At 36.7% G+C, this 13,237-nt stretch overlaps 1 long non-coding RNA gene across 2 annotated transcripts in view; it reads right to left on the reverse strand.

The window, feature by feature from the left end:
• LOC113414970 (uncharacterized) overlaps positions 1-13,237 on the reverse strand; it is a 73,272-nt gene that overhangs the window by 47,947 nt on the left and 12,088 nt on the right. Inside the window, exons 2-4 of one of the 2 annotated variants that reach the window (XR_015745615.1) lie at positions 10,975-11,144; positions 9,063-9,106; positions 8,533-8,584 (exon numbers count right to left, since the gene is read on the reverse strand). This is a non-coding gene — a long non-coding RNA (uncharacterized LOC113414970). Of the gene's footprint in view, positions 1-8,532; positions 8,585-9,062; positions 9,107-10,974; positions 11,145-13,237 lie in introns of those variants that run through there. The other variant, XR_015745614.1, reaches the window with a different exon arrangement.

Genomic DNA, 13,237 nt, shown 5'->3' on the forward strand with positions numbered 1-13,237 from the left:
TGCCTGTAGTGTTTGGCCTCTTCTTTCAATAAAAGCATTATGTTCTGGCCTGTATGGAGCAGACTTCTTATGCTCTATTCCAGCTACTTTAAGTCTGTTCTGGAATTTGTTATTAATAAATTCCGTGCCATTATCTGTCACCAGGGTTATCAGTTGTCGTTTAGACTTTCTTTCAGCAAATCTAAGCCAATTGAAAAAATGTTGATATGTTTCAGTTTTGCTTTTCATTAAATAGCAAAACCCATATCTAGAATAATGGTCCATAATGCTCAGTATATATCTAGCACCCCCATACTGGGTTTCTTTGGACCTATTATGTCTGCAAATACTACTTCTAAAGGTTCTTTTGTTTTGAAACCATTTAGCCTATTTGCAGGCAATACTTTGCTCTTATCTTCACAGCAAACATTACAACGCAAATATTTATCACAAGATTTTAACCTTATTCCTTCAGATAACTCAACTGTACGTTTTAGCATTTTAAAATTTACATGCCCCAAACGCCTATGCAATAAATGGATACATTCTTCATGAGGCTTTATATTATTAAATACAGTCTGAGCCTCCCCTTTCTTACTATTATCTAATACATATAATGTTCCATTTAAAGCTGCAGTTACCCTTTTGTTATCTTTTTCAATTATGCAATTATTATCCTTAAAAGTAATTACATAACCTAATTTATCTAATACCCTTACTGAAAGCAAATTAAACTTTAGTTGCGGTACATACAGCATTTTTATATCCTGGTTTATGTACGGACAACGTGCAAAACCTTGACCTTTCGCTTTCAGGTTCCAGCCATTGGCAAGTGATATATGTTGAGAACTTGTAGACATTTTTATAAATTTTGTCTTATCTCTTGTGATGCAGTGGGATGCGCCACTGTCAACCACCCATAAATTATTCTTCACATCAGAGTTGCTAAGCGTGGCTAGTTCAAATGCTTTCTTTGGCTTTTTTACATTCTGGCTTTTTCTCTTTTTGCAGAATCTTGCCAAATGTCTCTGCCTCCACAATTAAAACACTTTTAATTGTGTATGCTGTTGAAGATAAATTCTCTTCTTCCAGGTGCTGTACTTTGCTTTGCTGGTTTCTTTCAAGCTTTGATGATAATTTCTCTTCTTTCTTATCTTCTCTCAGCTCGTCACGCTCACGCCTTCTTCTGGCTTCTTCTAGTAGCCTGCCTGTAATCTCGGTTAATGAGAGGCTTTCTTTTGGCAATACTTCCAACGAAGTCACATAGTCATCATAGCTTTGATCTAATGAAGATAATATTATGTAGACTTGTTGCAGTTCATTAAATATAAGCTCTTTTTTCTTGCAAATCTTGAAAAATGCTCTTCATACAGTTTAAATGAACTAACATATCTCCATTCCTCTGAAGATGCGTTCGAAAAAGCTTCCGTGTAAGATTTATATGTGCTCCTACACTGTCCCGAACATAAATCTTCCTGAGATTCTCCCAGCAGTTTGCAGCATTTTCTTCTCCACGAATATGGACAAGCTGCTGATCACATAGAGTCAGTCCTATGATGCATAAAGCCTGCTCATTCTTCAGTTTAAAGTCTTGTAACTTTTCTTTATCATCATCATTAGCAGGATCCCAGCTACTCACATCTGGTGGGTTTGCTATAATGTCCCACAAACCTTCTCTGCGTAGAAGTAAACTACATTTCATTGACCATGAAACATAGTTTGTTCCATCCAGCCTGGATATCATGGACAGTTGTGACAAATTTACTTGTGCCATTACTCTTCAGATATTTTGACTATTTTAAACTAATTAAAACAGTTTGTTTATACAGTAATGTGCAACTCACACCAACTCTCTCTGCTATATCCTGGTTAGATAGACTATGCTGCTGGGCCCATAACCAATGTTAGGGTTTGGGAATTAACCCCTAGCAGAGTATTGCAGCAGTAGTCAAGCCAGGCAACCAAACGAGAGCGGAAGGGCCCCAGAGTATACACACACTGAACACAAACACTGTTTGTAGTTTAAATAGTTTTTAATCCAGTTAGAGTTTAAGCATTGTCATTCAGTCCATTAAGTCATTCACAGTATTTCCATCCAGTAAGACTCACTAGTATAGTCCAAGTTAAGAGTCCTTGCAATATCTTTATCAGCCGATAAAGATATCTTCTCCTCCTCCGGTTTCACTCTCCAGAGAAACAAACGCTGGATATTCAGCAAACAGTAGCATACAATAACAGTTCAGTCACAGGCACTTACAGTCAGTAATCACAGTTAGTCACAGCAAGACACAGTTAGTCGCAGCAGCACACAGTTACAGCCAGTTACAGACAGTCAGTAAGCTTTCCAGCTTCTAATGCTACCTTATATTGTAACTTCTAACCGCACCCTTAATCGGCTAATTGCCTGCTGCATTGTGCTTAAAGTGATAAGCACTTAAACCATGATATCTAAGTTTTATATATTTATTCACCCAAACCATATTTGGTATCAATGTTATACCTAACAGTAGTCCTCAATTTATGATCACAATTGAACCCAACATTTCTGTTACTAAGTGTTGTCCCATTTTACAATTTTTCTTGCCATAACTGTTAAGTGAATCACTGCAGTTGCAAAGATAGTAACACAGTTGTTAAGTGAATTTGGTTTCCCCATTTACTTCACTCATCAGACGGGTTGCAAAAGGGGATCACATCAGGGGTGGGATTCAATTTTTTTAACAACTGGTTCTGTGGGTGTGGCTTAGGTGGTGGGCGTGGCTTGGTGGTCATGTGACTGGGTGGATATGGCTTGGTGGTCATGTTATTGGCTGGGCGTGGCCTACTCAATATCACTCACATCGAGGCACGCATCTCCTCCCCTGGCCTCTCATGACTGTGGGGATGCTGCAACAGTCATAAGTGTGAAAAATGGTCATAAGTCACTTTTTTCAATGCCTTTGTAACTTTGAATGGTCACTCAACACAAGCAAAGTATCAGCAAAGGAGGAAAAAAACTCCAGAGAAGTTCCTGAGACAGGAAGTCTAGTCCTGCCAAGAATGTAATAAGGGTTAACGGAGAGGCAGTTTCTGTAAGCAACACCAGAATGTTTCCTTCCTGCCTTCCTTACAGGATTAGGCCAGTAATTTCTTCTAACAACCGGTACTCCAAACTGCTTAGAATGTTAACAACCAGTTCTACCGAATAGGTGCGACCCCTGGATCACATGATGGTAGGACACAACAATTGTCATAAACATGAGTCAGTTGCCAAGTACCCAAATTTTGATCACATAACCATGAAGATGCTATAATGGTTGTAAATGTGAAAAAGTCATAAGTCACTTTTGGGGAGGGGCGTTTTAACTTTAGTCACTAAATGAACTGTTGTAAGTCATTCTATGTATCTGTACATAGAATATTAGAGTATCTACCTCTCGCTGGGCTTAAATCTAGATGAAGATTTGGAACCAGTTTGGAATAACATACCACAGTGTTACAATCTAGTTCAAAAATGGCAATTAAGATGGACTCACACTGAGTCGGATCACACAGATTGAATAAAACCACTTCCAGGAATGCAATTTCCTCAAAAAATATGGAGCCATTTGAATAGAATCAGATTAGGCCATGACAGAACTAAGGCAAAAAGCTTTTCAAGTGTTGTGGCCCGCCAGCGGCTGGTGGAGCTGGCAGCAGAGTTGGATAGTGAGGAGTTTGGGGAAGAATCTGGGTCAGCCTGGAGGCTGAGGAAGACTCTGACGAGGGATCTGTGTCAGAGGCAGAGATGGGGCCAGGACAGCTGGCAGTCATCAGCTGCCTTTGGGTTCAGACAGCAGTGAGGCGGGGGAGCAGCTGGAACCAGTTCCCAGCCTGTGCATGCGCAAAGCTGCCAAAAGAATAATTATGAACTCAGAGTCAACATGGGAGTAAAGCCACAGGTGGATGATGAATGGCCCCTCCCATAAGAATTAAAAGAGGAGTAAAGGGGGAGGGGGCTTTTGCAGGAAAACAATTGATTCGTTCATTGTGAAGATCTGTCTGTGCATCATACTGACTCTGTGCTAAGCCCTTCCATGTCAGCGCTGCATTTGGAAATATTTACCAGGCAGCTTTCTAAGATAGGTAACATTTGAGTTCCCAATTATACTCTTGAAAGACTGTTTGCCAGGCCACTGGCTGAATGTAAATGCAAGAAATTCACATTCATTTAATAAAAGGTTTTTGGTCGGGACAAAGAGTCTGCTAAGTGCTTTTTGGGGAAGCCTAGGACAGAACATTAAGTGAGGAATGGCCAAGAACTCACAATCCGACAATGATGTGCCAGAACAAACTATATAGTTTGTTCAAGACAGTCTCTTCAGGAAATTTCAAGGAAGGTCTAACCATGGCACACCAGAAGGAGTTTCCATACGTATATGATATGTCAATATTTAAATACATTTGCTGATGCATTATTTAATCTAAATTTTATATCAGTGACTGCATGACCTCTTTAGATGCCATACATTAAATAAATAAATCAGGCTTCTAGGGTGACTGCATGCTACTTTTCTCCATTCTTATGATATTGTCCAAAGCAGTTCCATTATAATTTCTCTATCCATAGCTAAAGTAAATGCTAAATGGGTAAATGTCATTTGTGTTCTTTCCCAAATAATCATCATAAAAACTGAAGGTACTACAGGATAGAGGAATTATTTATTCCCTTGTTCTTATGTTTCTGGCAAAAAAAATATCATCTCTGAGGTTGCTACTTGCAATTTAAGGGAAGTTTCATCATAACCTATGGAGGAGATTGGTCACCATACTATAAAAAAGTTTTTGAGACTCTAGAAAAAGTGAAGAGAAGAACAACCAAGATGATTAGGGGACTGGAGGCTAAAACATACGATGAATGATTGCAGGACCTGGGTATGTCTAGTCTAGTGAAGAGAAGGACCAGTGAAGACATGATAGCAGTGTCCCAATATTTGAAGGGCTGCCATAGAGAAGAGGGGTAAAGCTATTTTCCAAAGCACCTAAAGGCCAGACAAGGACTAATGGATGGAAACTGAACAAGGAGAGATTCAACCTGGCAGTGAGAACAATCAGTCAATGGAACAGCTTGCCTTCAGAAGTTGTGGGATCTTCATCACTAGAAGCTTTCAAGAAGAGACTGGACTGCATCTGTCAAAAATGGGGTTGGGCAGGGGATTGACCAACAAGGTCATTTTTTTTTTCAGTTTCATTTTACACATGTTGTGCATTGACAATAAACATTTGATTGGAAGGTCCCTTCCAATTCTGTTAATCTGTATCGGACATACAGAGCAAGTAGCAGCTCTAGGGTGGCAGACAACTGAAACTATAGAAAGCAAAAAAAACTATGTTTCCTTGCAATTTCCATTGTCCAAGGTAATGTAACTTCTCCATAATTGCTCTTTAAAATATATATATTTAATTACACTGCAGGCTGATAGATTTCCAAGGAATCTTAACATCATGTCACCAAAGGCTCCTTGCCTCCTTTGCTACTCAAAGAAATACTGCCCATAATTAGTTGTCCTACCTCTACCTACCATTTGTTGTGAATTGTCAATCCACACATTCCAGGTAACTCCCTGATTCAGGAACTGCACCAACCTTTTCCTTTTTTTTCCCCATGGGCCATCTCCCTCCCTTATAAAATTATCCTAAATGAAGTTGAGTGAGGCATTGCATTCAAGCAATTTAACAAATTGGGTGGATGGTGCAGATAGGAGTCAAGGCATCTGCTCAGGTCACATTCCACAGTACTTACACTTCCCCAGTTGGGAAGATTTTATTTTAGTCACCCAGCAGCTTGAAGCAAAGTTATACACTGAAGCAACCTTAGAGAAATAATAGTCTAAATTCTAAGTAAAATACAATAGCACTGCACTCTATTCAAGATTAAAAATTATAACTAGGGGTTCAAACTAGCTAGAAAGGAAGGAGGGGGAAATAACCTATAAAAGTATAAACCTATACACCTATAAAAGTATATATACATATATAGAGAGAGAGAGAATCTATAATACAATGAATTAAAAGTATGGAAGTAAGCTAAACCAGCCTTTGATTCCTATTCATGACAATCATTCAAAGTCATTTCACAAGGTGAGCAGTCACTGCAATTTAGGATCTTTGTATTGATTGGTTCTGATTAAATCTAATTAGTTCATCATCATTCAAGCACAGACAGCCAGGGGGGTGCATGAATTAGCTGGTTCAACACAGCAATTGCACCTTGCTAAACACTTAAACTCTTGTTCCTTAATGCATTTATTGGCACAGTTAATATCTCATTAAGCAAAGAGATTTAAAATTAACTTGTTAACTTGCTCTAAGGATAGTGATAATACTATAGTTACTAATTAATCTTTCAATATTTCTTCTGGATCAGATAAAGATGGTTGCACATGTGCTGTTTCTAGAGATTTTTGTGTACGGCTTCATGTTTCTTGCATGTTCCTTTCCGCACAGTTTACCAATACGCCCAAATGTTGGGATTAAACAGCATATACAGTATGTAAAGCCACGCCACAAAAATTTCATTCTGTAAGATGATGGAATGGAGAAACGCTGCTCATCCCAAACAGTAATTAGGTTACATCATCATGTAAAGGACATAGATGAATTCCAAAATAGTGGTTGGACCTGAACTAAGGACAATATCATTCAGGTTGTCACTTAGACTTACAGCTCAGTAGATTATCCAATATCAATTTTTATGCTTCACCTTTGCAATATTTTTTCATAAGGTTATGATTAGGATAAAACTTTGGAGGAACCTGAGTATATTGCATTCAATTCTGTAGAAAAAAATGGAGATTTAAAAGTAAAAACCAAGTTTCCTGAACATAAACCTACTGATAAGTAGAGAAGTCCAGCTGAAAACTTGTTTCTAACATCCTGAATAGGGCCGGTCCTGCTTTATACTTTTAAGCGCCAGTCAAGAGAGATCAACCTTCCTTAAATTGGCATCCTCCAGGTGTTTTCAAATCATAACTACCCAAACTTGTTGTGAGTCCAGCATTCAGATGGGCCATGAACACCTGCTTGGAATAGAGTGGTATGTTTACTAAAGTTTTCCATGAATGTTCTTTTGGCATGGCACCCAGGACCAAGTTTTTGTTTCCATGGAAGAAATAAATTATCCTGACAGGCTGTTTTTTCTAGCTAAAGACAAAAGATACATTCATTAAAGAGGCCAGCATTGTAAAAGGGCTGGCTGCATTTGCCCAAAACTGCCAATCAGCTGCCTATCAAAGCATCATAATTTACTATCAACACCTGCAATCTACCTGATGCCTATTTGCATTCTTGACATACATAGCAATATCTATTGCAGTGCAATAATTGCACAATTGCAACATTCATTTCACCCTGGGGAATAATCTTGCATATAGCTCCTCCTTGGTCAACACATGGAAACTACAGTACTGTGGAGCAAACATAACTGGTGTTTAGGCTTGTTGAGGTAGTGAATTAGTTCCAGTGTTGGCAGATATTAATACTTGAAGAAATTATCAAAGGAAAGCATTTTTAGTAAAGTGAAAGATGTGATTCTATCCTAAGCTCTGCCATAACTAGGGCAGGTTATCAGGGAGAAGAAAAACAAACAAGAGAAAACACATTAGCCTATGCAGTCTCATCACTGGAAGGATTCCAACAAATTATCTTTAAGTAGCCAGCCTCCTCAGGTTTTACCACTGTTGTTCCTCTTATGCTAGAGCAAAAGTGGGGAACTATTGCCCCTTTATGACTTGTGGACTTCAACTGCCAGAATTCCTGAGCCAGCTATGGTGGCTCAGGAATTCTGGGAGTTGAAGTCCACAGGTCATAAAAGGGCCATCATTCCCCACTCCATTCTAGACTCTGTCTCCACTCCTCTGTGTTGCAATTATCCCAGTGTTTTAGATCCACAATGGCATTGTCTATCTACCCTATCACAAAATATTATTTTCTGCTGTTTCTACCTTTATCAACATGCTTTTCTCTGATCACCTGGTGCATGTGGGAAAGATGAATGAATAGCCAAAGATGGATGAATAGGAAAAACATTCACTTGTAATGGGAGCTCACTAGTATCTGAAGTGACACTGAAGTCAATTCCTTTTGTTTCTCTCTTTGCTTCCTTCTTCTCTAACTCCTTCTAGCCTAACTATCAATATTTGGACTGCATGCCCTTAAAGCAGAGACCTTGCTTTTTTTGGCTGCACTGATATGTTTATTGATGGCACTATATAAATAATCTGTTAAATGTACACCCTCAATTAAACTTTTTCCCCATAACATAACATTCATTTCATTTATCATGGAGGTATCTATCTATGAGGACCCTGGAATTCAACAGTTCATCCAAAATCTCAGCTTTCTCTTTCTCTTCTGTGGTAGCTCCACTTCAAAGAGAACGAGGTTAGAAGTCTATTCTTATCGCAGACATGTCAATGTAAACAGCATAAAATTATATTTCCATTAGTTAAAGGGGTGGGAGGAGAGGGCCAGAAGATTGCCTCTTTTCTCTAGAACATATAAACGCTCATAATTAAACTTTTCACCTTTCCAAGTAGCTGGCTGTGTATTCCTACACAGTGGGTGGTTTGCTCTGCAGACATATTGACTTGGAACAATATACAAAGAAGAAATAATTGAATAGAAGTCATCTTCCAATGTAACGGGGCAACATTCACCTTTTCATTGCATGAAAAGATATTTCAACATCTTACCCCCCACTCCTTTCCTGAAAAAATGCAACAGCCACTCAAAAGTTAACCATCAAATCAAATTAAATACTTCATGGTTTAAATTTCTATAATTTTGTACTTAGGAGCTGATCTTACAGATTCAGGGCATTGTATAGGAACCACTAACTTTTCACACTACAAATAAAACTCTTCAGTTTGAAGAAATACGTAACGTATAGCCTTCTGAATACACTGGAGCCATTTTCTTTCAGAACCAGTGGATAAAATAAATACTTTAATTCAAAGACTTCCAAAGTACAGCTTGTCCTCAGCTTAAAGCAGTTCATTTATATGACTGTTCAAAGTTACAACAGCTTTGAAAACAATGACTTTTAACTGTTTTTCCACACTTACCACCGTTGCAGCCTCCTCAGGATCACATGATCAAAATTCGGATGCTTGGCATGGAAAGGGAAAAAATTTAGAACTGATACGGTTGAATAATATAAATAAATATAAAACATGAAGAATCAAAAAATTGATCACTGAATATTAATGGTTTAAACTCACCCTAGAACAGAAAGAATTTGTTTTGCTAAATTAAAACATCTGAATTTCGATATAACTGCATTACAAGAGGTTCATATAAATAAATATCAAAAATTGGGGATAAATTGGGAAAACTTTTTGTGGCCTTATCAGAACAGAAGAAAAGAGGAGTAGTGTTATACATTAAAGAATCAATCCAGACTAAACAGATATTTCAAGATGTACAAGAAAGGATATTGATTGTTGAAATAATGTTCAATCAAAAAAAGATACCTTTAGTTGTAATATATGCACCAAATGAAGGATAGGAAAATTTCTAATTACATGGCATTATTCGTGAAATAGAAAGTGATATGATATGCATTTTAATGCATATACATTTTAATGTCATATCAGATAAAAAATTAGGTTACAAAAGCAAGGGAAAAAAGAAAAGGATCTAGAAGAATATTGCCCAAAATATTTTTTCAAATGACAAAAAATTGAATATTCAAGATGCATAATAATAAGAAAAATTATGACATGTGTAGAATTTGATAGATTAATTTTAGAAATAAAAGACAAAGGGGAGTCTAAATATTATAAAACATGGAATAAAATTTATTAATGGTTATATAATAGAAGACAAGGTTGAAATATTAGTAGTTGTGATTAGTTTAATTAGTAATTAATATTTTAATAAGATAATAAATGATGAAGTAAAATGTATTTATGTATAACAAGGATAAGTTGGATGTATTGTGTTGTATTCATATAATTAAAATTAAAAATAAATTTTAAAAAATTCAGATGCTTGGCAACTGGTTTATATGTATGACATTTGCAGTGTTCCTGAGATCATGTGGTCACCTTCTGAAAAGCAAAGTCAATTTGTAAGCCAGATTCATATAAACCATGTCACTAACTTAACAACTTTAAAAACATCTCCTGCAGTCAAATGGAAAAATTGATGACTTTACCAATGACACAACTGAATGATAGATTTGGGCATACCTTAATTTCCCTCCAAAATCGCTAGACCCTGCTGCTGACTTGAATATTTTTTAAGGGAAATCTTACATGGCTAGGATACTAAATAGCACATATGCCGGTTTGGGGAGACATAGAGCAGGCAGAAAAGAGGACTATAAGAATCTCTGCCATAAAGTGCATTTAAACTGCCATCATAAATCAAGCAGTATTGAAACCAGGGCAGTTATTTTTTCTCAGTAAATAACTATCAGACTATGAGCCAATTAAGCAACCATATTAGGATGGAACAAGGGTGTGTAGCTTGTTTATCACTTATACAGCTTGTTTATAATCTTTTCTAGCTAGCTGAAAGGATTGCTTCACTCCCAATGTGGGTCAAGTTACAACTTGTTCATAACCGATTTGTGTGCATCACCTAGAATCATTTTTGGTGAGAGGAGTGGTTCTACGAATTGGATTAATAACATGAATAATAAATAAATTTGACCCATATTGCCATAAACACCAATGTGAAGTTCACAGTGACTGACAATTTTAAAGAAACAATAACGCAACTCTCTTTCAACCTAGTATTCATCTATGGATTCTTTTTTAAAAATAGGAATAAGGATTAAATTCCTATTTATTTATTTATTTTACTTCTTAAACATCACCAAGGTATCTGCAGACTCTTCTCCCCAGTTTTCTTAATTATTAACCACAGCTTTTTCTTCTTCCCCATGTTTGGTTGATTTTTAATCATCTTACTCAAGGTACTATCCTTTTGTAAAGCAAACTTATATCTTGCTTGAGGAACATAACTTACACATCATGACTCATATAAGCCTATTTTCCATTACATTACCTCCACTCCTCATACCCTCCAGTCAGGGTCTGCTACTGAAGGAAGCCCTCGGTTTCCTCAGTGGTAGGACCAGCTCTGTGGGTCCATCAGATGCTTTCTGGAAGTCCACCAGGAAGATGTGAAAGTAATCCCTAGAAGGGAAAAAGACAGAAAGGACGAAGGAATTTTGTCCATTGATGAAGATGCCATTCTGCACATCAGATAACTTGATCATATATAATGAAGAACATTTTTCCTAATCACAGAGGAAAATATATAAACCTATTTAGATACCTAAATCCATAATGTGTAAAGCTTTAAAGGTACAAAATTTGATTTTTAAATTAGGCCCAGAAACAGAACACAAGGAAAAACTATTTCAAAAAGAATCACCCCAACTTCTCAGTTCTTAGTGTCAATTTACCAGCTTGTCAAAAGAGCCTTCCATAATCTAATGAGATATCTGTACCATGTAGTTCATACATATTTGACCAAGACCTGATAAACCAATGAAAATTAAATCAGGTGTTGGAAAACTAAGGCTATCCTCCAATAAAATTAGATTTACAAGGCAATTTCTATCTACACAGAGATGAAAGAAGGAAAGTTACTAGCTATCAGCTAGCAACTTCATATATTCAAATAGTAGAATTAAATTTGAATTTTATTCTGCATTTTAGCTGACACACTATCAAACCAAAATCATGAAACCAAATCCTCTGATTTTTGGAGACTGCTTGATAAATTCCCTGAAAAATTCTTCAGTAGTAGTTTACCATTGCTCCTTTCTAGGGCTGAGAGAAAGTGATTGGCCCAAAAGTCTCTCAGCTTGCTGTGTGCATAAAGTGGGACTAGAATTCATGGTCTCTCAATTTTTAGCTTGATATCTTAACTACAACACCAAACTGACTCTCTACATTAAAAACTATACTTATATTCAAAATGTCATTATTCTCAAAGCACTATCTAATTTAAAAGTAGGAAAAAGTTATGAAAACTGAAATGTCCACCCGGGCCTCCATTTTGGCATTTTTCACATTTAACCCCTTCAATCAGAAAGAAAAAAATAGGGTATGAAAGTTTAGCTCTTCCTTTCAGTCTTGCTAATATGGTATTTCCTCTACTTTCAATGCTGGTCAGCCAGTTAACTTTTCATTTGCAAGAATTATCTGTTATTTGCATAAGCTATCAGCCTGCCTTTGTCCTCCAGGCTGGAAATACAAGAGGCTTCTTTTATTCCATATTATGACCTACAGTAAAGATTCTATTGTGATTAACTCCAGGGACCAATTACAGGGCAGAAACTGTCCTTTCCCACCAATTTATGTCTTATTATTTAACAGGTTGGATACTACAAGTCTAGCTATAGTCAGGTAACTGTCAGCATTAGGGGTGATTAAATAATAAGCCACTAATCCAAAAGGGAGACAAAGGACATGCTTTGGTATGTAAAAAAGTCAAAGAAGAAGAATGTAAGCTACTTGTGAACCATGGAAAAGAAAGATCACAATTCATACCTATAAAAGATCTACAAAACAGTTAGAAAGATCTTGCAATTCCCATTTAAGCAGAACACATAAGACATTAGACTCAAATATCTTTCCTGATTTACAAATGAATTTATTTAATTTTCAAATCGGTTACTGTCAACATATATTAGTAGATCTAATATATATATATAAAATGTATGTATATATACATATATAGTAGAGGAGTTCTCCACTCCTCTACTTGTTGCAGAATACCTTATGCCACCAGACTTGAAATTCTAGACCTAGAAAACCTAGAACTATGCCGCCTTCAGTCCAATCTAAGTATAGTATATAAAATTATACATTGCAATGTCCTACCTATCACTGAATACTTCAGCTTCAACCATAACAATACAAGAGCACACAATAGATACAAAGTCAAGGTAAATCGCACCAAACTTGATTGCAGGAAATACAACTTCAGCAACAGAGTGGTCAATGTCTATCTGGAATACTCTACCTGACTCTGTGTTTTCTTCCCCAAAAACTTTAACCTTAGACTGTCTACTATTGACCTCACCCCTTTCCTAGGAGGTCTGTAGGGGGCGTGCATAAGTGCACCAATGTGCCTACCATCCCTGTCCTGTTGTTTCTTTTTTATTTTTCTGATATGTATCCATTTCATGTATTCATAACTATGTTTATACTTATACCTGTTATCTTATACCTGTTATCTTATAATCGCTTGACTGACTAAATAAATAAATAAATAA

This window comes from Notechis scutatus, chromosome Z (assembly GCF_049901735.1).
Source record: "Notechis scutatus isolate UNSWTSFEM ecotype Mainland chromosome Z, rNotScu1.2, whole genome shotgun sequence".
NCBI lineage: Eukaryota > Metazoa > Chordata > Lepidosauria > Squamata > Elapidae > Notechis > Notechis scutatus.